The 25,114-nt window shown below is 34.5% G+C and overlaps 2 protein-coding genes across 2 annotated transcripts in view; both read left to right on the top strand.

The window, feature by feature from the left end:
- LOC142349170 (serine protease SSP1-like) overlaps positions 1–3,656 on the top strand; it is a 30,791-nt gene extending 27,135 nt beyond the window's left edge. The window contains exon 7 of the mRNA XM_075400583.1: positions 3,098–3,656. The gene's annotated coding sequence lies outside the window, so the exon portion shown is untranslated. The remainder of the gene's footprint in view (positions 1–3,097) is intronic.
- Positions 1–25,114, top strand: part of LOC142349335 (uncharacterized) — a 268,438-nt gene that overhangs the window by 4,984 nt on the left and 238,340 nt on the right. The window lies entirely within an intron of this gene.

The following is a 25,114-nucleotide window of genomic DNA, read 5'->3' as shown; positions in this document are numbered from 1 at the left end:
AATGTGTCTCAAAATCAGCAAACGTTTCATACCGTGTTCTAAATTTAGTATGTGTCTGACAGCTTTCGCAGAAATTTTTGTTCAGAAAAGGGCTTGTGCAGTAACTTAAGCTGAACAGATTGTTATTTAGTGCGAAACACTTTAATAAACAACTCGGTCTTAATAACTGGAAGGCATGATAAACAAAATAACCATACGGGTCGCCAAATTAATGGGTTAGTATCTCGGCCAAGCGCACAAATGTATAAACAAAATAGTTCGACAATAGCTTTGGGGTTCTAAAGGGGTTCTTCAGTTCCAATTTTTGAAAGATCAGAACAAGATTCGACAAAAGTCTATTTTTGAGTTTTAAAGCGACTGAAAAAATAGATAATTAGTTGATCGAATATATACAAAAGGAACTTTCATTATCTTTTGGAATGTTGGTCTCATTGTCGTTAAAAAAACGTCATTTTTTGCAACAATCTGTCACGATTGAAAGTAAATTTACCCAGAATAGAATAGCCGGAAAGCGCCGAAATTTGCTGATATTGGATCAAAACGCAATTCAAATTGTTTTCGGCTAAATGCGCAACAAAAATTGGAACAAAAATAGTTTATTTTGAGAAGAGTCTACAGGCTATAATTGTGAAATCGGGTTATTTGAGGGAAAATTATTTTGAAGTGAGTTTGAGAATTCATCGACAGAAATGTAGACTAGAGGACAAAATCAAGTACCACTTTTTCGCCCGAAGGGCTCTTCAAATTAACAAAAATCAGTTTAAAGTTTGTTTGTTCAATATTATTTGACTCGAATGACATTTTCTCAGAAACAGACAGCACGAAAACCATTGAATGTCAGAAAAAAAAACGTTGGACCGACAAAATTTTGTGCATTACAACCTGATTAACCGTAGTGCAAACTCAGTATAACATATACTGTTACCATTGGTAGGAAAACAATGAATATATCTGTTCTTCCCGCAGCATCTAAAGCTTATATGTTTTAGATTTCATGGCATATAGTTTCCAAACCCGGAACTTATAATTTTTAAATTATTATAAGTATTATGCTACATAACAACACATAGTTTGTAACTCACCTGTGGCTCTTAAATAAATTGACACGGCAAGCAATGGTGGAGCCGAAACCGAATAGATCCCAAAAAACCGTAGAAAATCCGGAGACAAATTTTTTGCTTGTTTTTAATGGCCATTCTTCTTCACAGATCTCATTAAACATTTCATACCCGGAGCTACCTAAAGGAGCTTTGCACCCCTGAATCAGTACAATTTGCATCATGCATATTTTGAAGATCATTATTATGTACATGTCACTTTCTGTTATGTATAGGCTATATTTCATCAACTTAATGAATCATGCATGTAAATTTTATGCACATTCTTTCTCGCCTAATATATCTTACATGTACATGTACTTGCAACAGACTGCTCATAAGATGCACATAAGTAGAGCCAGTCTGATTTTGATCTGGCCAGGCGTAATTACAAACCACTTGAGAGTGAACAAATTCAATCTGCTAACGCGAGATAATTGCCCCTAATTGTTCTCGCTCTACTACAAACTATAACTCTTTTATTCAATCCATGCACTCGCATCTCTTTTATTAAATCCATGCAGTCCTCTCTCTCATTATAACTCATCCTTTGCACTATTTGCACTCTTCCTTTGAAGGAAAAAAGGAAAGGAAAAGATGACATCAATTTATAAATGAAGGAAAAGATGTTATGAACTATAAATAAATGACATGAGTTATAATGACATGAATTATAATTTATAAATATATGAAGCAAATTAATAAGATCGCAGTTTCATTAGTTTTAGGTTCCAGTTCTCTGTTCTTTCTTCTAGCATATAACTAAAGTACTTATGTTTTCCCGATAAGTGGAAAATGGGAATTAAAACACCTGTTTTAATAAAAGTAGATCCAAGTTTTATTGAAAATTTTTGAGCAGTAATCAATCTCAGCATTTTTGTTTTCAAAACTGTTTGAAGTAATTCAAATTTTGTCTTTCTAGCAGAGGCGCCTCTTGCTTTCCTCCGTTGAAGAACTAATTTTTTTGCAGAAAAGCATTTCATTGATAATCTGGCCTTAACCAGTGCTTTCAAAACAGTAGAAAATAACAATTCAACTTAAAATTAATTTTCTATACGATAACAAGACATATTGGATGAAAATGTTGTGAAGCTTTTGAACAACAATATTACAAGTAAAACTTGAGAATTCAATGTTTTGTCAAATATTTTGTCTAGTCAATCGAAAAGGCTACACAGATTGATCTTGGGATCACTGCTATCTCTATTTTACGAAACGTCAGTCCTGAAAAACAGTGCAGTAAAAGATGCATATAAAAATTGACGCTGAAAATGCTGAAATCTTTATAAAATTTATGGATGAATGACAAATAGTAGAAAGTTTTTTATCCTCGCTCCCGTACCTTGCTGTCATTACAAATCAGTACTGAATCATGAAAATTCCATTCTGATTTTTTTTCCTGAACTTTATTATGTTCATGACAAATTTTACAATTTCAATTGTCTTTAGCAGCGTGACTGATCGGAGCATGTTCTGATTTTGTTCTGCTCATACTCTATTGTTTGACTGCCTACATTCTGAGCATTGTTCATAACTGCCTGACTTTGATCTGGCCCCAATTAAATTTAGTTCAGCTCATTAATATTTACATAAGAGGGACTCTAGTGAGCAATTATAAATCTCGCTTTCTTAATTTTGACGCATTTATGTTCAATGTTCAAGTGAGTCAATATTACATGCGCTCTTTATTTGACTTTGCATGATGTTGTAAAAACTAATTATTAAAGAAAAATCAATTCAACCTTCGGGAATCATAAATGAAATAAAGCATAAAGTATAATTTAAAAATAAATTAAATAAAGTACGGTTGAGTGATTTAAAAAGTTTGAAACAGTTTGAACCCACTGCAGTCTTTCTCAGTTCATTCAAGCTTTAAACTGCGCTGTTTGAAGTGTAAATTCGAAGTGTAAAGAGACCTTCTTTAATGTGCGGTTACAATGTAGCAATGTGCAGCAATAGCATCACCACGGTTAGATAGCATCATTGTGTTTTTTTTTCAGAAATACACACGTCTTGCTGGCGTTGTTCACAAATCTGGTCCACAGGGGTTGAGGTGTTCCACGGTGTCCACACCTCTTTGTGAATAGCCGCTCAAAGTGTCAAAAACCATCAGAAGGAACAGGACACATATCAAACATGAATAAGTAGTAAAATGGGTGAGGTATAGACGCTGATGTATGAGATGACGCATACATCTGAAAACAATCAACCGAGGCAGAACAAAAACGAAATTAGTACGGAAGAAAAAATTGGTAGCCAGGGAATCGCTACAGAATCAAGAGACCATGCTAGCCGAACTTCAATTATTAAAAACCAAGGCAACAAAAACTAAACCTGCTACGATATAAACAGTGAAGAACCGCTAATGAGTAAAGCACGGTTGACTGCAGATTTAATCAGAACTGCAAAACTCCTGTAGAACTGATACAATTAATACAGCCATGTGCCGATAGCCTTTACCATTCTTATCAAAATGAAACATTTTTTTGTCACTGAAGTCCTCACGTCTGATTATTTTTGTACTTTTTATCTGGTATCCTAGTTTATTTCTCAGATACATATTGTTTTTAGAAATTAATTCCTGTAGCAAGTCCTTTAGTCTCATATGTCCCACAAAAACAACACGAGTTGGAAATATAGCATCACGAAATTCCAAAAATTTACCAAAAATATAGTTTATTGTTTCTTGTTTCGCGTCATTATCCCCAACTATCACGAAGACATGCGTAAATTCTCTTGCTTTTTGAACAAGATTCCACAAATGATGGCATCTCCGACCATCTTCTGATTTGTACGTTGGCCTGTAACGTACAATAACAGGACTTCGTTATTAAATGCACTTGACAAAACAAAAAAACGGAAAAATTACCGAAATTTTTGCAGCAGCTGGTCTTGCTCAAGAACTATAAATCTGAATGAAAACACAGATAAAAATAAGTTTACAAAACGAATCGCAGCACTTCCAGTAGAGTTGTTTCCAGTTGAGTACACCAATTTAATTGATTCCTAAAATTGATTCCTATCGTTGTGGCAGGGGGTATTCTAGACATTAATTCAACATAGTTTGTCGATAGAACTAAAAAAAATGGGGCGTCCCAGTACAGTTTGAACGTCGTTTCGAGCACTTTGACGGCTATTTTGGTACTGAAAAGTGCTATCAGGGAGTCCGCCATTTTGAATCTGACATGAGAGATTTTCGAATTTTTCATGTTTCAGATTATGCTCAGAATGTGCTAGTACTAAACGCTAAACAGAAAAACCTCAGCATGTGTTTTATCATGGCCAGAAAAAGACCAGTTAGTTGCTCATCATGCTCATAAGTCGGACAGACTGAAAATATCCTGGGCATCTATTTTGACTTGGTTTATTATGGTTCAGTACTGGTTGTTATGGAATAACAATGATTCAGCAATGAAAAACTCCCGAGACCAAAGTACGGGCTAGTTATTGTTTTCTGAAAATTAAAACTAAAAATCACTATTAAAAAAACGGCCGCATTTTTTCAGACCGCTGAGAGACGGAAATTGGTATACAAATTTACTGAATCTGGCATATTTTGGCTTTATTGTCATCGAGTCTCTTAATATATTGCGGTAGCTTTGAATTAAAAACTGATCTCAAAAAGACTTCAATAGGCTTTGTTGGCAGTGCTAATTGCAAATGAGAATTTAATACTGAATTGAAAACCATATCAATCTTCGAATATGAAACAATTATGGCGTTTTGCCTTATCCGTTTTAAACCACTGTTAACACATTCGATGTTGGACTGAGCAACAATTTGATGATATGAACGCAAAAAATATCCGGAACAGTGCTGCTAGAAGTTTTTGGTGCTATTGGTGTTGTATCAGCAAGCAAGCTGCTCTATCATCTACCTTGCTTACCAGTTGTTACCAGTCGATAACCGAGCTGACGTCAATTTGTTTTGATTGATATACCATGTTGACAATTGCAAACTGTCTATCTACTAGTTATGTTTCAGAAGAAAAATCTGTCGATGTCACTGAAATTGCGATTTTTGTTTCGTTAAAAAACCGGAATTGCACTTCTAAACATCTGTTTAATTACTAGGGGGCGAAGTAACGAAATGTTTCATGGGGTATCTACGAGCTAGAATATCATTTGAAGAATTTTGAAAAGAGCTGAAAACTTTTTATTTTGACCTTCATATTGAAATGAGCCAACACGCATTTTAGCATCCATTTTTCAACATGCATTTTAGTGAAATAATTTGATCACAAACGTATACATTATAATGAGAAAAAACAACAAATAGATTTTCTCGAAAAAATCTGAAGCAAATCGTTTGATATGGTTTGAAAAATGCCAATTTTGATGTTGATATTCAGGTTGACCAATGGCAAATTGACGCTTTTTTTCCTTTAATTCATTTGCTTCGCCGAAGATAACTTCGGCCTGAAAACTATAACAGTTCATCTCTGTTTATTTGGTTCTGAAACGCACGTTTTGATTCGAATTAATGGCACACGCTATTTACTCACTTGCTATAGTTATTAGTTATTACTTGTTATAGTTTAATTAATTTTTGCACGTGATAGAAGGAAATCTTTCCTTAGCACCCCCAATTATCTTGGGTGCATCTTTGGTTGGGATCTTCTCGGTTTGCGCCTCCCACCACCGAACTTAGTGGGTGCATATTATTTGCATCCCTCAGACGCACGTGACAAAATTTAACGTAATGATTTATTATGTAATGGGACATGGTTTTTAAGGGGGGACATAATGTTCTGGGGTGGGGGCACAAATAGAACAGATCCAGAATCAATATCTTAGCAAAGCAACCAAGATAACTAATGATGACATGGCAGGATCCACAATTTAAAATTATTCACATCCAGTCCAAATTTCCTTATTGAAATAACCAGGAAATCTGAACTGACATATGATCTAGACTTCTACAAAACAGAAGAAACAAAATATTACGAAGAACCAAAAATTTTGACCTGCCCGCGTAAGCTGAGGTCGTAGACAAAAACAACGGCAGATAGGACCATCCCCGAAAAGAAACGAACCTCTGATAAGACCTTGGTGCTTTTCAAACACTTCTTGTGCTTTAATTTCGCGGGAATCATTATATGGAAAGACCTTCCAGGACCAGAATGACCTCTGATGAGACTCAATCCGAACTGTTTTCTTAACATAAGCACAATCATAGGTCCGACACGAAGTTCGCTGCAAAGATTATTGTGCGCAGGAAACGGTCTCTGACCCGAATTTCGAGAATCCGGAACCCGTTTCCGGTCAAACTCAACCCAGGACCCTTGTCCAGAATTTTGCTCGTTCTAAATTGCAAACTTAATGAGATTAAGTAGGAAACACTTTTTTTCTTATTAGAATCACTTGCGCTTGAATTTGCTAATGATCACAATAGAGTAAGGTGTTTATAAACGTTTCTCTTATCAAACTCAGTCACGATTGAAATAATTTTGACTGAGCCTACCGTTGAAAAGCTACTATGCTCTCTCATTTCGGTTTCTATTGGTTCTACTGGTTCTACTTCTTTTCACCCGATTTAAATACCCCTAAAATTAAACACCGTATAAATTCACCCCTCAGTCATATATCCCAAGCAAAAACTTATTGCGCATCACAATAGTTTTTCCCCTTGTGTTTGGAAGGAAAGCATACAAATAAACGGGAGCAATACCGAGAACATATCCATGAAGTGCCTAAGTTTGGTCGGATATTTCAGGTAATTATATAAATGTTCCGATCACAAGCCAACGATTAGAACATTTGAGAACTGATATCATGCACGAATCACCAAAAATTAAGATACGCTCCTGGTCATATTTTCCGCTGTCAAATTGCAAAAAACTCTCTAAAAAAATTACTTTCGAGTTTATGAAAAGGCTGGTCCGTCTTCTCATGCATTGATACTCTTTGCATATTATTTCTTGAAACCAGCGATGTCTGTTTAATTTGGGTTTCAACGGCAACACATACTTTGTTAAAAGGACGTCGTTTACTGAAAAAATAGGGGAGATCATTCATTCTTCAGTGGCCCGTGAGACTTGACGTGAAACTCTTTTCAACGAGTATGGGATTTAGTTACTGGTTTAATTGTGAGAAGACCTGTTTGCAATAACGAGTGCTAAATTGTAATCAGACTATTGAACGGAAAAATCAAAGCGAATAAATTGGGTATAATGGAATTGGATATATTGGAACATTGTGAATTTTGTCATTCGGTATATTTTTATGTAACCTCAAAAGCTTGTAGATAAAAATATCAAAAATGAATCTCAATAAAACAAAAACGTCCAAACTATCTGTTTTAATTTGTTGAGGTTTCATTTTGTTTCAAATTTATATGTAGGACAAAAAATAGACGGATGCAGTTTCGGATATTGTCAGTCAAGCATCCAAAATCAGAAATCAATAAAGATTTAATCAAATTTGACCAAAAATTAGCAATAATTGAAAGATCATTTTTTTATTAATAACTTTTCCCCCTAATTTCTGGAGAAAACAGACAATAGTTTTTCGCTTGATCAAAAGGAATATAGAAACTAAAACTTAATTCTGCTTCTGGAATCGCTTTCAATTTCAAATTACAACTGCAATTGCTTAAAAACAAATTATGCGAATTATACAAGACGTTTTTGGGAAAATCAGAACATATCAATGCAAAAGTTTACTTGCATATTGTTATGACGATTTTTCTTCAAATGCTGGTACAAGTATTACAAACTGCTAATTATTGATGGTTATTGATGGTTTCAAAGGGTGCTGGAGGAGCTAAAAAAAACAGATCGAAGTGTACCTACAGCGGTTTCTAGACTCATGTGTTCTACTGCATGTCATTTGAGTTATAGCGTTTGTACTTTCGTATGATTAAGTTAGGTTTGAAACAGTAAGAAACCTTATATGATATCTCTTAACCATAATTTGATAAATTAGCTAAAAACCGCCTAAATGATATTATATACCTTACAAATTTGGAAACTGGGAACGCAGGAAACATTAAGTTGGTGATTTCATACTTTCAGTTTTCTTGCATTTCTTTTATAGGCATAATTTTACATCTGAACTTCGTACTTTGAACTGCATTTAATAAAAAAAACCAATTGTTATGCAATATGCCAGTTATATTGAGGTGTGGGCTAATACTCAGAGAAGTGAAAAGGCAAAGGAGGGGAGGGCGAATTTTAGTCAGACTACACGGATGAGCTTCATAGTCAAAGTCAGCCTAAGATCTGATAATTAAGAAGCCAAATTTGAACATCACGAAGCAGTAATGTAAACGTAAACGACTAACGTTGGAGGAATTGTTCTCGAACGACTAGTAGAAGCAACCTGCTTCATTTGCGGGGGTGGGCGTTGAAGCCTAAATGGGACTAAGAAATTCATTAGGAGGCTTCAAATAACCTCATTAGAGGGTAATATATACCACTATTAAGATTTAAAGTGAAAAAATGACACCAACTTCGGCGTTTTTATCATTTGACTTTTAGTATTAAATTGAGTTCAGCTGCTTGAACCGCCAATTGAGTTCAGCTGCTTGAAATTGCGATTGAGAGAGAATTTTAGATCACAAGAAACGCAAAAAGTCAAGGGCGTATAAGTCACTCAAAAAGTCAACAAAAGGATCAAGAGACAATTTTGCATTAAAAAAACATAGCAGGTAGAATACCCGAAACTACTCAAAGAGTCGTGCAATAAAAACTTTATTGTGAGAGATGAGGGTAGGTAGATGAGGTGTAGTTTGGGTGGGGGTAAGTGTGGGGGGTACGTGGAAGTGTGTGTGTGTGTGGGGGGGGGGAGGGGGTAGGTGCGGGGGGTCTAGTTGGGGGAGGAGGTAATTTAGATAGGTTGGAGGGACTTTTATGGGATCAAAAATTCTCGGAATGATCTTTTAACCTTGAATAATACCAACAGCTCTTAATTTTTTTACATTACAAACTAAGCTACATTTTTAAAGTTCATTGATCGAAAACAGAAGTTAAAGTTCTAAAATAGAAGTCAATGTTCGAAAACAAAAGTCAAATTTCAAGTCATGACTTCAGCTTTTAAAAAACCTGTAGAATACGAATACCAATACTCTTTTTGGAGCCGTAGAAAGCCACACACGTTTACAATAATTGCTTCTCTTTGGGAGCAATTAATGGTCGTTTATTGAAAAGAAATTTGTTAAAGATGAAAGAGGTCTACTTCTCACTGCGATGAATAACAATTTAATATTATACATTTTGCAAGTTTATTTGGGACAACTTTGAGAAAAGGCACTATTTCGCATAACTCACTGAAACACGTTAGCTTTGCTTAAAATTACAGCAAAACAAAATTATCAAGAGGCCACTGTGGGTTCAATGAGGTCAATCTGGTCAACGTTAAGTATCAGGGTGTAGAGCGTTGCGTAAAATTCCCATTATCGACTTTTCAAAATGACAAATTATCAGAAGCAGTTATATGACTTACTTGAACGAAAGGTTTGTTTTCAAAATCAAAAGGCATTTTTTGCACTGGTTGTTTTAAAGCTGTTGTTATAAGTTTTTAAAAGGGGTTAAAAATAATAATGCGAAGAAAACGGCTGAATAATGACTATAGTTGCTTGCTTAAAAACGACGTAAAAACAAGAGAACGTGAAAAAAGACATAAATCGACTAATCTTGAAAGAATTGCTTTTGAACGACATGCAAGGCCATTTAATTCAGGGGCTGTAGCCTAGATCAATTTTTTTATGGGTTCAAAAATAGTTGCCCACGATGGAATTCGAACTACGGACCTTCCTCTCCCTCAACTGAAGCACTGCCAACTCGGCTATCAGGCCCTTCTTCTTGTTTTGCAGCAATGGATTTTATTTTAGCAACAAGCTTTACTTCTGAGTGAGAGCAATAGAGATCACTCAAAAATGAAGAACGAAAGCGTGAAAAAGTCACTTGAGAAGTCAAAGAATGTTCTAGAAGAAAAGGTCAAAATCTTCAAGCGACCATTTTGCATAAAAAAGACCAAACACGTATACAATAATTGCTATGAACTTCGTTCAAAAACACATAAAAATATCTAAAATCTGATCATGGCTGATTGTTGTCTGGATGGATCTGTTCAAAGTAGTTGGCTCGGTTGTGTTACGGTCACCTCAAAAACAAGGTTTAAGCGACCAGGTATGAAAAACAAACTAAAGTGTGGTCATGGCTAAATTTTGCCTTGATGAGTGTGGACCGTTAATGCATATCTCCATCTGAACAGTTTGAAGGTCGAGGTGTACAACTCGATAAAAATCTTTCAAATACTTAAATTAAAATGTTTCTTTATCAAATTAAAAGCAAGCACTATAGAAAACTGAATTTCAAATTTGATCTCCTTCTCCGCGAGCTTCTGCTGCGGCCGCGTTCTTTCTCAGTTGCAAAGTTGTCAAATAAAGACCCCCAAATGCAATTAATAGCAGCATATCCACACAAATCGTGATCAAAATTCCTCGTAATACAATCCAACCTCGATTTCTTTCATGTTGACCCCATCTTTTTATTTGGATGTGACCCTCTTGATTGTATTGTATTGCCTCAACTTCTGCAATTTGGGGTTCGTCAACTTCGCTATTATGGTCCTCATGTTTCACGATTACGTAATTGACGTCTTTTTTGCCGTCGTTGTGCATTTTGTTGTTTCGTAGTCTGTTCGCTTTTTCCGTTTTTTCTCGCTTAGTTTGTTCACTTCCGTTTTTGTTCTCGCGCAATTTGTTCACGTGTTCAGATTTCCAAGGACTTTTATACGATATTTTTTTATTGCGTTAACGTTTTTAGTACCTGTTTCACGTATTCGTAGTTTGTTCACGTGTTCCCTTTTTTAAGTTTTCGAAGAATTCGTTCACGGGCTCACGTTTTGCTTAATTCAATTATGAAGTAAGATTAGGTCAGTGATTGTAAAGGTAAAAGCTCAAAAGTTGAAATTGTATTTTTTTCTAATAAAGATAACTTTCTGATTGATATACTTTTTACTCTGTTAAGCTACAACTAAAACATAACTTGATAACAGGTAGGGAACAATTGATCAATTCAAATTTGAATTCTTATGATAACTGCTGGATTTATTGGTAAATAAATTATAGGAACATAACAGAACTAGACTTAAATATTACTAACTAAGTTATTGACTATAGGATTAAAAATGGAAACAAATATAAGAGTCCGGCAAAAATGACATAACTCAATATAGAGGATATATAAATAGGTAATATTTGTCACAGGACGTTGTTTTGATTTATAATACCAGATACTAAGGAAAAGATTGAACAAATTTGCCCAAATTTCACCTGGTTCGGCCTCTTGGGTAAACCTATATCTTCTCAAAATAAATTTATATTTTCTTTTCTTTCATACACGCGTGAAATCTTTAATGTCCGCGTGCTATGAAGGTATTAGCAAACACAATAAGAGACAAAAGTATGCTACTGCTCTATAACGAACGTAATAGTAACAGGAAAAAGCCACTACACATGTGTTAAGCGAGCTGAAGAAAAACGGAAAAAGCGCGCGTGCGTGCTTGTGTGTAACCGTAATTTTTCATTTTTCTTTTTCTCCACCGCTTTTGTGAAAAAGGGAAGAAAATAAGTATATAGCTGCTCTTCCCCCAAGCGAGTGATTTCCTATTGAGACGCACTGCGTGAAGAATTTTAACGCTACGCGTATAAAATTATAACGGTTGCTAGTTGCGCGAGGCAAGTAGATGAAATATTAAAGGAAAAATACTCAATCAAATTTGGACGGACTTAACAACCTGAAATTTTTGCTACCAATGCGCTCAAAAAAATTGCACGTGGTTGTTTTTTACTCTCCCAGCAAAGTTTTAATCAGTTGCAAATCTATTGCGACCCGGGTCGAGGTGTCACAGCTAAAAATTGCTAAAAGATGTAAGATTTGCGGTGAATTTGAGTAAAACTGTAAGAAATTTTTTTCAGCGCTTAAGCAGTGAAAGAAAATTTTTCACCGCTACAAGCAGGATGTGGTGAAAAAAGATTTTCCGTCGCTACCAGCAGAATTTTTCACCACTAAAATCGCAAATCTTACAAATATTCACCGCGCTAATTTCAACGCTTATCTTATATTCACAGGAAATATCATTGAAGAACGTGACAGATGGCGCAGTGGATTACGAAGTTGGTGACACGAATGAGGTAGAGGTTCGAACCCTTGTACGGCAGTTTCTTTTTTGTAAGAATTCCGGTGAATGCGGTGAAAAAAAAATTCACCGCAAAAATCAACGCAATTCTTACAAAAATTCACCGCTTTCAGCGCATTCAACGCTAAAAGATGCGGGCGCTTTGCGGTGATGAAAGTTTTTTTCACCGCTGTTCACCGCTAATCTTACATTACTTTTTGACAAAACCTCGACCCGGGGAACAGTTTTATCGGAGAGTAAATTGGGTGTGATACCCCTTTGGTCAACAAACGTAGATGATGATAATGTTACAAGAACTCATGATGGCTGTCGTCAATTTTGATTCCATCTTTGTACCTCCTCTTTGCACCTCTTGCGTGTCAGTGCTGATTTGGGTTCGGGCACCTAAGCCTGGCTCAACATAGGATCAAGGGGTAATTCGTGTCCCGGAGTTTGTCCCAGAGCATTTCAGTGCTGGGACATTAAGATGCAAGTTAAAACATACCCGGCAGATTGCCGGAAAATAGCCGCCGTTGCTTCCCATAACTCTATTGGGATTGCGAAAGAAAAGAAAAGATCAACAAAAATTGATTTTTGGATAAAAACATTTTTAAGTGCGATTTATTTTGATGTCATTTCGTAATTGAACATACTCATGCCTCTCAGTGAGAGGCTACAGAGTCTAGTATTGTAACGGCTGCTCTCCTATCAAAGTCAAGGAAAACTTTACACCACCCAGTTCGTTTCAGCGGTTTCAAATCTGTCCGGATATTGTATTTTTGCAGTTAACTTTTGTGAACTGTATTATCCGCTATACTTTAGAATGCCGTTGCATTACTTGATACTCAATAATTTCAAATAACTAATTGTTTAGCTTTGCTGAATAACAAATAACTTTGCTTCAATTAAGCAAAAGTCCAAAATTCCAAATAAGCAAATTAGTTCAAATTAGAGGTTTTTCAGTGATATCTCCTTAACCACAAAAGCTAGTGAGATGAAATTTCACAGGGTTAAGAACGTTAGGTAGGCCTACTATCTGATGTAAAATTAACAACGCTGGGTAAACTGCGTTGGTGGGGCTACCTTTTATATTTTATACCCAATCTTAATACATGGGCAAAAATTTCAATGTTGAATAACTCGGTAAGTAATGATTCAAAATTGAGCGAACTTGGCAGTGCACAACACTGTCATACAAGTAATCAAACGAAAAAGAAATGAACGGAATCGGTAGAATTGTCTTTGAGAAATAACACAACAAGTTTCACCTCAGATTTGAATATACTGAGTTGATTTATTCACCAGCTTTTGTTTCTCAATTGGCCTCAATAACACCAATTTCAAACTCGGCTGGGCTTCGTTAATGCAAGTAAGAGCAACTGACTATGTGCTTCGCACAAAGTTTCTCTTACTTAGGAACTTCGTTTCTCAGAAAGAAAGTTTTGAGAAAATCAAAGTTAATTCTCTTTTCACAAGTCAAAGTAAAGTTAAAACTGTACAATCACTAATATGATCTACAGAAAGAAGACACGATAACAAGTAATTTACCGCTCAAGAAAGTGTGCTTCAATACGCACTGTATGTGAGTTTAATAGAATCAAAATTGCAAGTTTCAACTGATTTTTGGTAGTTTTTCAAGCTCCTTTTATGCTGCTAGTCACGTGGATTTACATGTCAAATTCAACTGTTGATTGGTTGTAGATTATAATGTCGACAGAATGTGAACACTTTTCCATAATTTCACTTTTTCAGTGTAAATTTGATGTCATGAGAAATTTGTTAATCATATAGAAGTTTTGTCGAATTTTCTGTATCAATAACAGGTTGATTCGCAATCCAATCGCAAAGAATCTGATGCAATACTGTTAAGTCGTAGTATTGTTTTGCTGGTGGTTGAGGTAGTTCGAGTTTGAGTTATAGTTTGACTTCATGAATGACGATTGCGTACTAATAATAGTTGCTAAATATAAATGTTGAACAAATCTGTATGGCTTCAGTAGGATGTAGTATTAAATTCGCTTGTCATGCTATTCTAAATTGAACTGCTTGAAATGACCTTGGAGCGCTATTCAATTTAATTTCTGAGTTGTTAAGCTCAGCCGCAATAAGTATCAATACCAATAAGTATCATAGATAGTAACTAAAACTTATGAGAACAAAGTTCAAGTACCGGGCATCTAAAAATTGGCTTTATGGGTTCATCAAGTTTCTATTTCTGACTTTGATTTTTTTAATACTGACTCTCTTCATTTGTACTGACTCTCTTCATCAGTACTCTAGCTGACCAGCAGATCGATTGAACAATTCCAGCCAGAACACAAACAAAATCATCTAAAAAAATTGAGAGATTAAAAGAATCAAAACTAAACAAAAAATACTGATTGCTAAAACTCGAAGCTTTCAAAAAAAATCAATTGCAAATTGTCAGAAAATGTTGCTGAAAATCGTGATATAAACATCTTCAGAATAATTTCTATGTCTCTAGAGGCTATCCAGTAACTCAATTCCAAGCTTTAAAAAATTGGCTCATAGATCGATAGGCAATAATTTAAAAAAAAAATCAAACTTAAAAAAAAAATGTGTCCTATTAAATTGTTAAAAGCCATTCAATTGCCCCCTAGCATTTAAAAAATATTTAATAACATACTATCAAACACTGGATGAGATCTACTGAGACAACAAAAAATAAAAAAAAAACAAATGTTTTGAAAAAACTTGAAAAATTTGCAAATTTTATCAAAAAGCCTCCAAAAGTCGAACGATTAGATTGTTGAAAACAAATCCATTGAACCTAAAAACCATGCAGTAACATTTTATCAGAACGTGGAATAGGTTTTCTTGCACTTGAGATTGGACGAATACCAAAAACTGACAAAAACTTTAGGAAAACTTAAAAAAAATCAGATTTCATTAAAAAAAGCTAAAATTCGAGACACTAAAATAGTAAAAACCATTACATTGTTACTAGAAACTATGAAGTGCCTTATTAAGAAACCTCAAAGGAGATTGCCTGGTCCTTGAAGCTGGAAAAAATGAAAAAAATGACGAAAATTTTCGAAAACTTGAAAAATTTGCAAATTTTATCAAAAAAACTGCTAAAACTTGTGATATTCAGAATTTGAAACCTATTCCATGGTAACTAAAAATTTTTCAGTATTTTATCATCCAGCCGCTAATGAAGTTCTCTTGCTCCTGGGACTCGAACAACTTGAATAATGACAATAAATGTCAAAAAAATATGAAAAAATTGCAAGCTTTGTCAAAAAATGCTTATATTCATGATGGCAAAAAGTTGAAAACCATTCCATTACCACTACAAACTATGCAGTAAACTATCATCAAACCCTTTATCAAACTATAGGGGAGTTTTCGTGGCACCTAGGGCTAAAAAGACTCAAAAAATGACAAAAATTTTCAAAAAACTTTGTGTTTGTAGTACCAAAACTTATAGCTCATAAATGGTCATAAGCAATTTTGTTCCGCAAACGACCTTAGTCAACTTTTAAAAACTTCAACCTAAGACTAATCAAACAAAAGACTCAAAAAAATCATAAAAACATGAAAAATTGCACCATTTTGAGACCACAAACTCCTAAAAATGACCTTTTAACCTTAAATTAAGGCCATCCCAGCAGCTGCACCACTATTAGCACTTGAAGGACAACTAAAGCCCACTATGGACACTAATGAAACTTAATGCCCACTTGGCTTTACATGTTTATCCCGTTTTGACCAATCAAAGTCATTGAAAAATGTGTGAACACATCTTAAAAAAAGCGCACCAGTACAGTTCAAATTTTTTGAATTTTTAAAAATAGGAGCGCTATAATAGACGGCTGAGAAGATTAGGGCAGCTATTAAACAGAACTGTGACATAGAAATCAAAGCGTTAAATTATAATCCATACTGTACAGAGGATTCCAGTTCTTAATGCAGAAACATTAAATCTGAATCCAGTCTGTGCAAAAAAATTTACAGACTGTACAGAGATAACGAATAGAATTGAAATTTGTGAAAATTGGTTCATAGATTGCTAAAATAAAATATGCGCCCGTTTGTTGTTTAATAATGAGCTTATTTTCCGTGCTCTTGTCCGATTCTGCTCTTCGGGTGATCTTGTCCGATTCAACCAAAGATAGTAGGTCCCCTTCAGATCTCCCGACAGGTTCCGAGTCACAGTAGCGAGCTGGTTTGAGCTCGGGGGAGACAATTACTTTCTTAAAAGAGACAACTTTAGTGGAAACATTAGTAAACTACTAAAAGGGTATATGTGTTAATCATTCATCAATATTGTTCTCCCCTGATCACCTGAGTCTTTTCCATTGTTCTCAGAAGATGGACCAGGTCGTACACGTGGGCGGACTCGGTTCAAGTTCAGATGTCAAAGTGATCCGTGAGTCACTGACTTCCCTGTTATCCGCAACACGATGAAACCCATGGTATAATAGATCGGCTGCATCAACAAACTACCAACATAACTATTCTCTTTAATAATCATTAATCCCCCCCCCCCCGTACTTATAAAAAACCAATGAAGATTAGTATCTCGTGATGAGCATTCGGCTTTCAACAGAACAATCAATTCGGCATTCAATAATGCTGCGTTACAATTATGGGATCTATTCTGTTTTGCCCCCCCCCCCCCCCCCCCCCCCCCGCCCCCGACCCCAGCCTACCAGCTTAGTGAGCATAAATCTTTTATGACCCCAAGGCAAACTTGCTATTTTCTTACACAGTAACGTTCTATATAACAACATATAATTTGGAACTGGGGGTCATAAAAAACACTCGGGGATGGGGGGAAACAAAATAGATCCCAATTATGCTAAATTTTATATAAAGTGTCCTCAATATAATCATAACTATCACAAATTTCTGATACATCGATGATAGCCGGTGCAGGTTTTATGGCTTCGTGTCACTCACTGAGAAGGCCAATAGCTCACCTAGATTTTTTTATCGCATTATACGAAACACAAGAAAAACTAGAGTAGACATGACCTAGAAACTACAGTTGATTTTAAAACGCTTTGAGAGACAAAAAAAATCAACTAAAAATGAAGTAAATGCCGCATTTCTAAACACGGCCCATTGTTGATTTTTTCACATTTTATTCCCCAGTGCTTTCGATGGCAAAAGAGGTGAAATTTGGCTGCTGGTCAAAAAATGAGCCCCAAATCTTACAAGCAAGTGTTTGAGACTGGGTGAAGGAATTTTGCTAAACATAGAATGCGGTGAATTGGTATAAAAATGGGATCTTCTCAGTTTGTGTCCCAGCTTAGTAGCTCTACATTAGTTGCACCTCAAGTGCATGTGCCATATTTTTACATTATGGCTTGTTATGTATTGACACATACTCCTTTGTAACTTGAGGGTGCATAACGTTTTGGGGAATAACGAACGGATAAATTCCAAAAATTAAATCAGGGATACATTAATTTCTCACTCTTAAAAGTGCCAGGTTTATGCGATGGAAATCGATTTCCTGCAATTTTTGAGTTTATTGAAATAAGTAACTTAATTAAATGCGATTAAATTAAACTGATAAAAGGAAAAATAATCAAAGCCCGAACCTCTCCCTCTAAGAGGCAATGATGCTTGTTCTGAAAATTACACTTTTTAGAGGAATTCAACTATCAATTGAAGTACAGAGCAGAAAAGAATTATCAAGCTACTTGACAAATAATTTTGCTCCCTCTGAACTTTTTTAACATCTCTAACCTTGCTTTAACATTTTGCAGAGAGCGTGCATTAATTTTTGTTCGAATTTTTCTTTTGTTCTTTTATATTCTCCGCCATACATTCTCTACATTTTTCTGCAGCTTATCAAAAGGTTTCCTAATTGCGTTCTAATAAAGTTCATTAAGCAGAAGCCTTTGATGTGCTCCTTTGACTTTAATTTAGTTCATATTAACCGTAAGTTTCTTCAGTGTCGTTTTATTGAGTGAGTTAAGTCACGTTTGATCAAAATCTAATCATGAACATGACCTTAAAAAATGTTGACACAGAGAGTGAGAAAAGACGTCACGCGCACAAACGCCGTTAGTGACGGAGAAGTAATTCAGAAAAATTGACTTTTTCAGCTTTACTGCGTGAACAAATATGAAATGCAATAAAAGCGTCAGACGACGCACCAAGGAAACATAGCAGGACAAGTCCTAAAGCAATTCAAAGAGTTTCATTGGCAAACAAAAAAACTAGAACTAAAATGGTAATATGGATTCAGAAAACTACTTAAAAAAGACGATTAAAAGATTTTAAAAAATTCCCTAAAATGTCAACAAAACATGGCTGACAGATCGCCAGAAAACAGCCGCAATAGCTTCGTAGACAAGCAGTCTCAAAATGATCGAAAAAAATCAGACCAAAGTTAATTCATCTTTTCATTTAAAGCTAAAATGTTCGACTCAGGATTCTGTATTAGGATTCTGTATAACTTATTGCTGCCTCTATTAGCTGATCTCAAATAACCTTCATTTAGAGTTACACACACCCATTTGACCTTATCTCTTTGAATTAAAGTAAATAAAAGTCAATTTCAAAGTGAGGAAGTCATTTTTGAGAGTGAGGTAAGTCAAGTGTGACCAAAAATTTAATCAAGCGCATGAACAAAAAAACTCGCTCCACTAAGAGCGGAAAATGACGTCACACATGCAATTCAGTTGAAATTGCATGAACGAATGAATAAAAAGTTGCTGTGACGTCATATGGTCGTAACAAAAATCATGACGACGAAATAAAAAAAAACCAAGAGAAGGCCAATAATAGCCTCAGCTAACGCTGTGCTGCTATTATAAATAAAAACACAATATCATTCAGTAACAAGAATTTTTTTGTTTTTGGTGTCACGTCAGTCAAGACAAAAAAGATATTATTATCTTGCTGGAAGTATCTTATCAAGATAAAAACAAAACAAACAGACTAATACAAAGGCACAGAATATTTTCTGCATCAAGATTTTTTGCAGTGAAAAAAGTAATAATTAGCTAAAACAATTGAACTGAATGTCACCACAATCTTTGTGCTGCAATAAAGCAAAAAAATAAAATAAAAAAAATCAAGAGACAGACTAATTTTGATTGGACAAATGATAACGCCACAACCAATTAAATTAGAACTCTGAGGATTATGCTAGAACGATATAAGCAAGAATGATAAGAATACGGAAACATAGTAAAAATTTTTCGTTTTTAAAAAGTTTTTCGATTGTTAAAATTAAATTGAAAAAAAAACTTCAGCAAAAAAACTAAGACATCATTATTTAGCATCTGACGAGCAACAGAAGTACACAAAATTCCTCCTGTACAAATAAAGGAAGTGAAAACATTGTCGAAAAATTTTGAAATATTAAAAGAAATTGCAAAAAAATGTCCAAATATTGAACTTGTGAAATTATCTTAAAGATTTCATATATGAAAGCATTATGCACTGAGTTTTAAAAATTCAACGCCAAAGAACCTGTTCTAATGGAAAACAAGATGAAAATCTCCGAGGGTGCAAAAAGATTTTTTTTCCAATAATCAAAACACAAACAAAACGAAGACAGTTTAAACAAAAACTGGCAAAATTGGAGTTTCATGTAAAAAACTTTATTTAAGCAATAATATGAAAATAAGGCCTCTGAGATCTCCAAAAAACAGAAATAAATGTAAAAAAAGCCAAAATTCAGATGAATCTTGCAAAAATTGGGAACTTGAAACGCATTGCTAGGCCTTCAAAGAAACTGTGGTATCAATTCAAAGATGTTTTCGATTAAATCGGCATCTACTAACATTCGTTTGCAAAAAAAAATCAAATTATAGACATAATCATGGGCCAGTTGGACGACAAAAAAACGGTCTAAAACGGCTATTTATTTGCTCCATTTTGTAAAAAGCACTTTTCAAAATCAAAAAATCATTCACTGAACTCAGCGCATGATCAAAAACTTGGCAAAAATCTCTCAACAACGACAGTTTTTTTTGCTTTTGCCATAGTTGGAAATGAGGCATGAACAAAAATAATTCCTGTAAAAAACAGAAAGACAGATTGAAATCCAATATTCCTCTGAGAATCGTAAAAAAACGAACAGGAGGCCAAAAAGAGCCTCAGCTATCACTTTGCGGCTATTAGTAATACAAAGCCGGCAGATTACCGGCAAATAGCCGTCATTGACGCCGCTGACGGGCATGGGATTGAAAGAGAAAAAGAAAACAGAAGAGATAGAAATAGACAGAATTTTTTCCCCTAAGTTTACAAAATGTTCTAACTCAGTGTGCAGTATCAGTCAGATTCTAAAACTATACCTAATTTAGCTTCTAAGCTGAAAGCTATTAAGTTTAATACCAATATCAGCAGGCAGTAATTGCTCTAGTGTACATTGATAACCCAATGCACTATGACTAAATGACCGGGCTTTATCGGTTTATACCGTTTCTTTTGATTTTGCCCATTTGACTTTGAAATTATTCAATGCGTTATTCAATGCGTGAAAAAATTAAAATCCCTTTAGTTGAAACATTGAGTGAGTTAAGTCAGAAGCCAACCGTGAAAATCGTGATTTAAATAAAAAGGAAAAATGTGATCAAAGATTAAAGCAAATAGAAAAACATAGCTGGCAGATTGCCAGAAAATAGCCGCAATTGATTCGTAGATCGGCAGTCTAAAAAAACAGTAAAGAAGACAGACCAAAAAAATTCGTCTTTTCATTGAGGGCTGATCTGTTATATTTTGATTGAAAATCTGTATAAGTTATTGCTGCCTCTATTAGCTGCTCTCTAATAACCTTCATTTAGAGTGACACACACCCATTTGACCTTATCTCTTTGAATTAAAGTAAATAAAAGTCAATTTCAAAGTGAGGAAGTCATTTTTGAGAGTGAGGTAAGTCAAGTGTGACCAAAAATTTAATCACGCACATGAACAAAAAAACTCGCTCCACTAAGAGCGAAAAAAGACGTCACACATGCAATTCAGTTGAAATTGCATGAACGAATGAACAAAAAGTGGCTGTGACGTCATATGGTCGTAACAAAAATCATGACGACGAAATAAAAAAACATAGCAAGACAAGTCCTGAATTACAATTCAAAGAATTGAATGAAAAACTCAGACGTACTCTACCTGACCAGCAGATCAACTGAACATTTCCAGCCAGTACACAAACAAAATCATCTTAAAAAATTGAGAAATTAAAAGAATCAAAACTAAACAAAATATACTCATTGCTAAAACTCGAAGCTTTCAAACCTAAGGCAAAATTTTTTCCCTTTAAAAATACGTATTTCAAAAATATGTTCAAAATCAATTTTTGTTTCTGAAATCGGTCCAGTATTATATCTGCAAGACCTGAAAAATATTCATTGGCCCTTGAAGATCGATGATTAACTCGAAAATGACCAAAAAATTTAAGAAAAGAAATCAAGTGCAAATTATCAGAAAATGTTGCTGAAAATTGTGATATAAATATCTTCAGAATCATTTCTATGTCTCTAGAGGCTATCCAGTAACCCAATTCCAAGCTTTAAAAAACTGATTGGCTCATAGATCGATAGGAGTTTGAAATTTTTAGAAAAAATTTCAAACTTCAAAAAATAGAAATTCGTTCTATTAAAATGTTGAAAGCCATTTAATTGCCCCTAGCATTTAATGGTTATTTAATAACATACTATCAAACTTTGGATGAGTTTACCTGTCTACTGAGACAAGAAAAAATAATAAAAATACAAATGTTTTGAAAAAACTTGAAAAAAAATTGCAAATTTTATCAAAAAACTTCCAAAAGTCGAAGGTTAAATTGTTGAAAACAAATCCATTGAAACTAAAAACCATGCAGTAACTTTTTATCAGAACGTGGAATAGGTTTTTTTGCACTTGAGAATGGACGAATATCAAAAACTTTAGGAAACCTTAAAAAAATTGAAGATTTTATCAAAAGAAAAAAAAAATGCAAAAATTCGAGACACTAAAATGTTAAAAACCATTCCATTGTTACTAGAAACTATGAAGTGCCCTATTAACAAACCTCAAAGGTGCCTGGTCCTTGAAGCTGGAAAAACTGAAAAAATGACGAAAACTTTCAAACACCTGAAAAAAATGCGAATTTTGTCAAAAAAATTGCTAAAATTTGTGATATTCAAAAATTGAAACCTATTCCATGGCAAATAAAAATTTTTCAGTAACTTATCATCCAACCGCCAATGAGGTTTTCTGACCCCTGGGACCCAAACAACTTGAATAATGACAATAAATGTCAAAAAAATATGAAAAAATTGCAAGCTTTGTCAAAAAATGCTAAAATTCATGATGGCAATAGTTGAAAACAATTCCATTACCACTAGAAACTATGCAGTAATCTATCATCAAACCCTTTATCAAACTCTAGAGGAGGTTTCTTGGCACCTAGGGCTAAAAAAACTCAAAAAATGACAAAAATTTTCAAAAAACGTGAAAAAAATTGCAAAAATTAGTATCCTTTCGCGAGTTTGTGTTTGTAGTACCAAAACTTATAGCTCATAAAATTGTCAAAACAAGCATTTTTCTGTCGCAAACGACCTTAATCAACTTTTAAAAACTTCAACCTCAGACTAATCAACCAAAAATACTCAAAAAAAATCACAAAAACATGAAAAATTGCACCACTTTGAGCCCTAAAACTCCTAAAAATGACCCCTTAACCTTAAATTAAGGCCATCCCAGCAGCTGCACCACTATTAGCACTTGAAGGACAACTAAAGCCCACTTTGGGCCTCTAATGAAACTTAATGCCCGCTGGGCTTTACCTGATTATCCCGTTTTGAACGATCAAAGTCATTGAAAAATGTGTGAACACATCTTAAAAAAAAAAAACACAGCGCACCAATACAATTCAAATTCTTTGAATTGTAAAAAAACCAAGAGAAGGCCAATAATAGCCCAAGCTATCGCTGTGCGGCTATTAAAAACATAGCAGGAAAATTACTGCAAACAATTTTAAGTACTTTCAATAACTAAATTTGAAAAACTGGACCTCGAATAGGCAATGATTGGATTAGGAAAATTTCCAGGTGCCGCATGTGAAAAAAAGCACTAGTGGTAGAGCAAATTTTCATTCAAACACCATTTGTAACTCTAATTTAAAAATACAGCAAAAAATATTCACGCCGCAAAACCACTCGCTTGTTCGCTCCACTTTCTGTTTGGCGTGACCAAAATCGTCACTTCAATTTGACTTTGAAAATCACGAAAAACTGTGAACAGATCCTTAAATAAGACACTCGGAAATGAATAGGAGCAGACAACTCACAACCCTAACTAACATGATGACCCTCCAATTTAATTATGCTACTCAATTTGTAATAGTAACTGGCAAAACAACAATAGAAAATTAGCTGAAAACAAAAACTGATAACGAATCCGATTTAAAAATTCATTATGAATTGCGGCTTCAAAATGACTACTGGCAAAAACCCCTCGACAAACTTAGTTCTTAATAAATAAACGACTATCAATTGGCTAAGAAAGCGACAAAATAGTTCATGCAGAGAAAACCGAGGTAAAAAAAGACCAGTTTGCAAAAAAAAAAGAAATATTTTTGACAAAAAATTTGAACAAAATTATCCACAAAATGCCAACAAGCTATTTCCCACCAAGTATTTGAAAAAAAATGGTTTCTGCTTGTGTTCAGGCTTTTATCCACCCAACAACTGGCAAACACTTATTAAGCAACCAAAAATTAAGAAATTTGCGTTATTTATTTCACTGAAAAGAGCCATCTCTGAACTTCAAGAGCATTTTTTAGGAGTAACCGCTATGAAATAGCTGCAAATTTAAAATGCGCAAAACTATTCAAAAAATTTAAAAAACTGACAAGCACAAACCAAAATTTGCTTTAATTTACCAAAACTTCTTCTAAAAACAACTCAAGATCAATAATAATTGTTTTAAAAACAAACCAAAACCACTAGATCAGCTTATTTGAACCAGAAAACTCCTCAAAAGCTATAACAATGTGAAGCAGAGTGCTAAAAATTCTGAAAGAAAAGCGTACAATGCAACTGGTAAAAGCTGCTCAAAATTGAACCTAAAACATCAATTTTGATTCAGATGGTCAAAAAGCTTTCAAACACATTTATATTAGTTTGGGTCTGCGATACTAACATCTTTGACAGAAAATTTTGAAGCTTAAACTAAAAATGGAGCACGGATTTAAAAAATTCGCTCGCTCAACGGAAATTTTTTTTATCTGCTTTTTTCGCTCTCTCTCTCTCTCTCTCTCTCTCTCTCTCTCAATTATACAACGTGAACAAAAATTCACTCTCTCTTCTCTCTGATCTTCAGCAATTTGTCCTAACCACTTTCCTTTCACGCATTTCACTTCCTGTTTCAAATACATTCCAATACTCCGATCTAAAAACGACGGCTTCGGCATTAGCTAGTCACGGTTTAATAAGTCTAGCTTTAGCTTGATTCGACTCTTCAACTCTTAGTTTTCTATCCTTGTAGGTAAATATATCAAATAACTGATATTTTAAAAATTTGCAGAACATTGCAAAATTTAAAAGAAATGCTTCCAGATTTCTTAGTGACAATGTTTAAAACAGTTTTAGTCTCTTGAGTTATGTCACGTAACCCATCTGCAAGACTTGAAAAGCTTCGTTGGCCAGTAATGATAGTTAAACTCAGAAAATGACAAAAACTCTCTAAAATTTTGAAAACAAATGCAAACTTTAACAAAATCTTGCTGAAATTCAGACTAATAAAATCTTCAAAACCCTGTTGTTGTCTCAAGAGACAATCCAGTATCCCTATTTCAAGCTTTAAATAGTTTCACTGGCTCATAACCATCCAAAAACTTGGAACATGATAGTAATTTTTCGAAAATTTGAAAAAAATTAAGTTTTATCAAAAAATTGCACAATCTGGAGTCATCAAAAA

The sequence above is a fragment of the Convolutriloba macropyga genome, chromosome 11 (genome assembly GCF_964194025.1).
Source record: "Convolutriloba macropyga chromosome 11, txConMacr16.3, whole genome shotgun sequence".
NCBI classification, from domain to species: Eukaryota; Metazoa; Xenacoelomorpha; order Acoela; family Convolutidae; genus Convolutriloba; species Convolutriloba macropyga.
The sequence above is the reverse complement of the archived record's forward strand: the minus strand, read 5'-3'. Positions and strand labels throughout refer to the sequence as shown.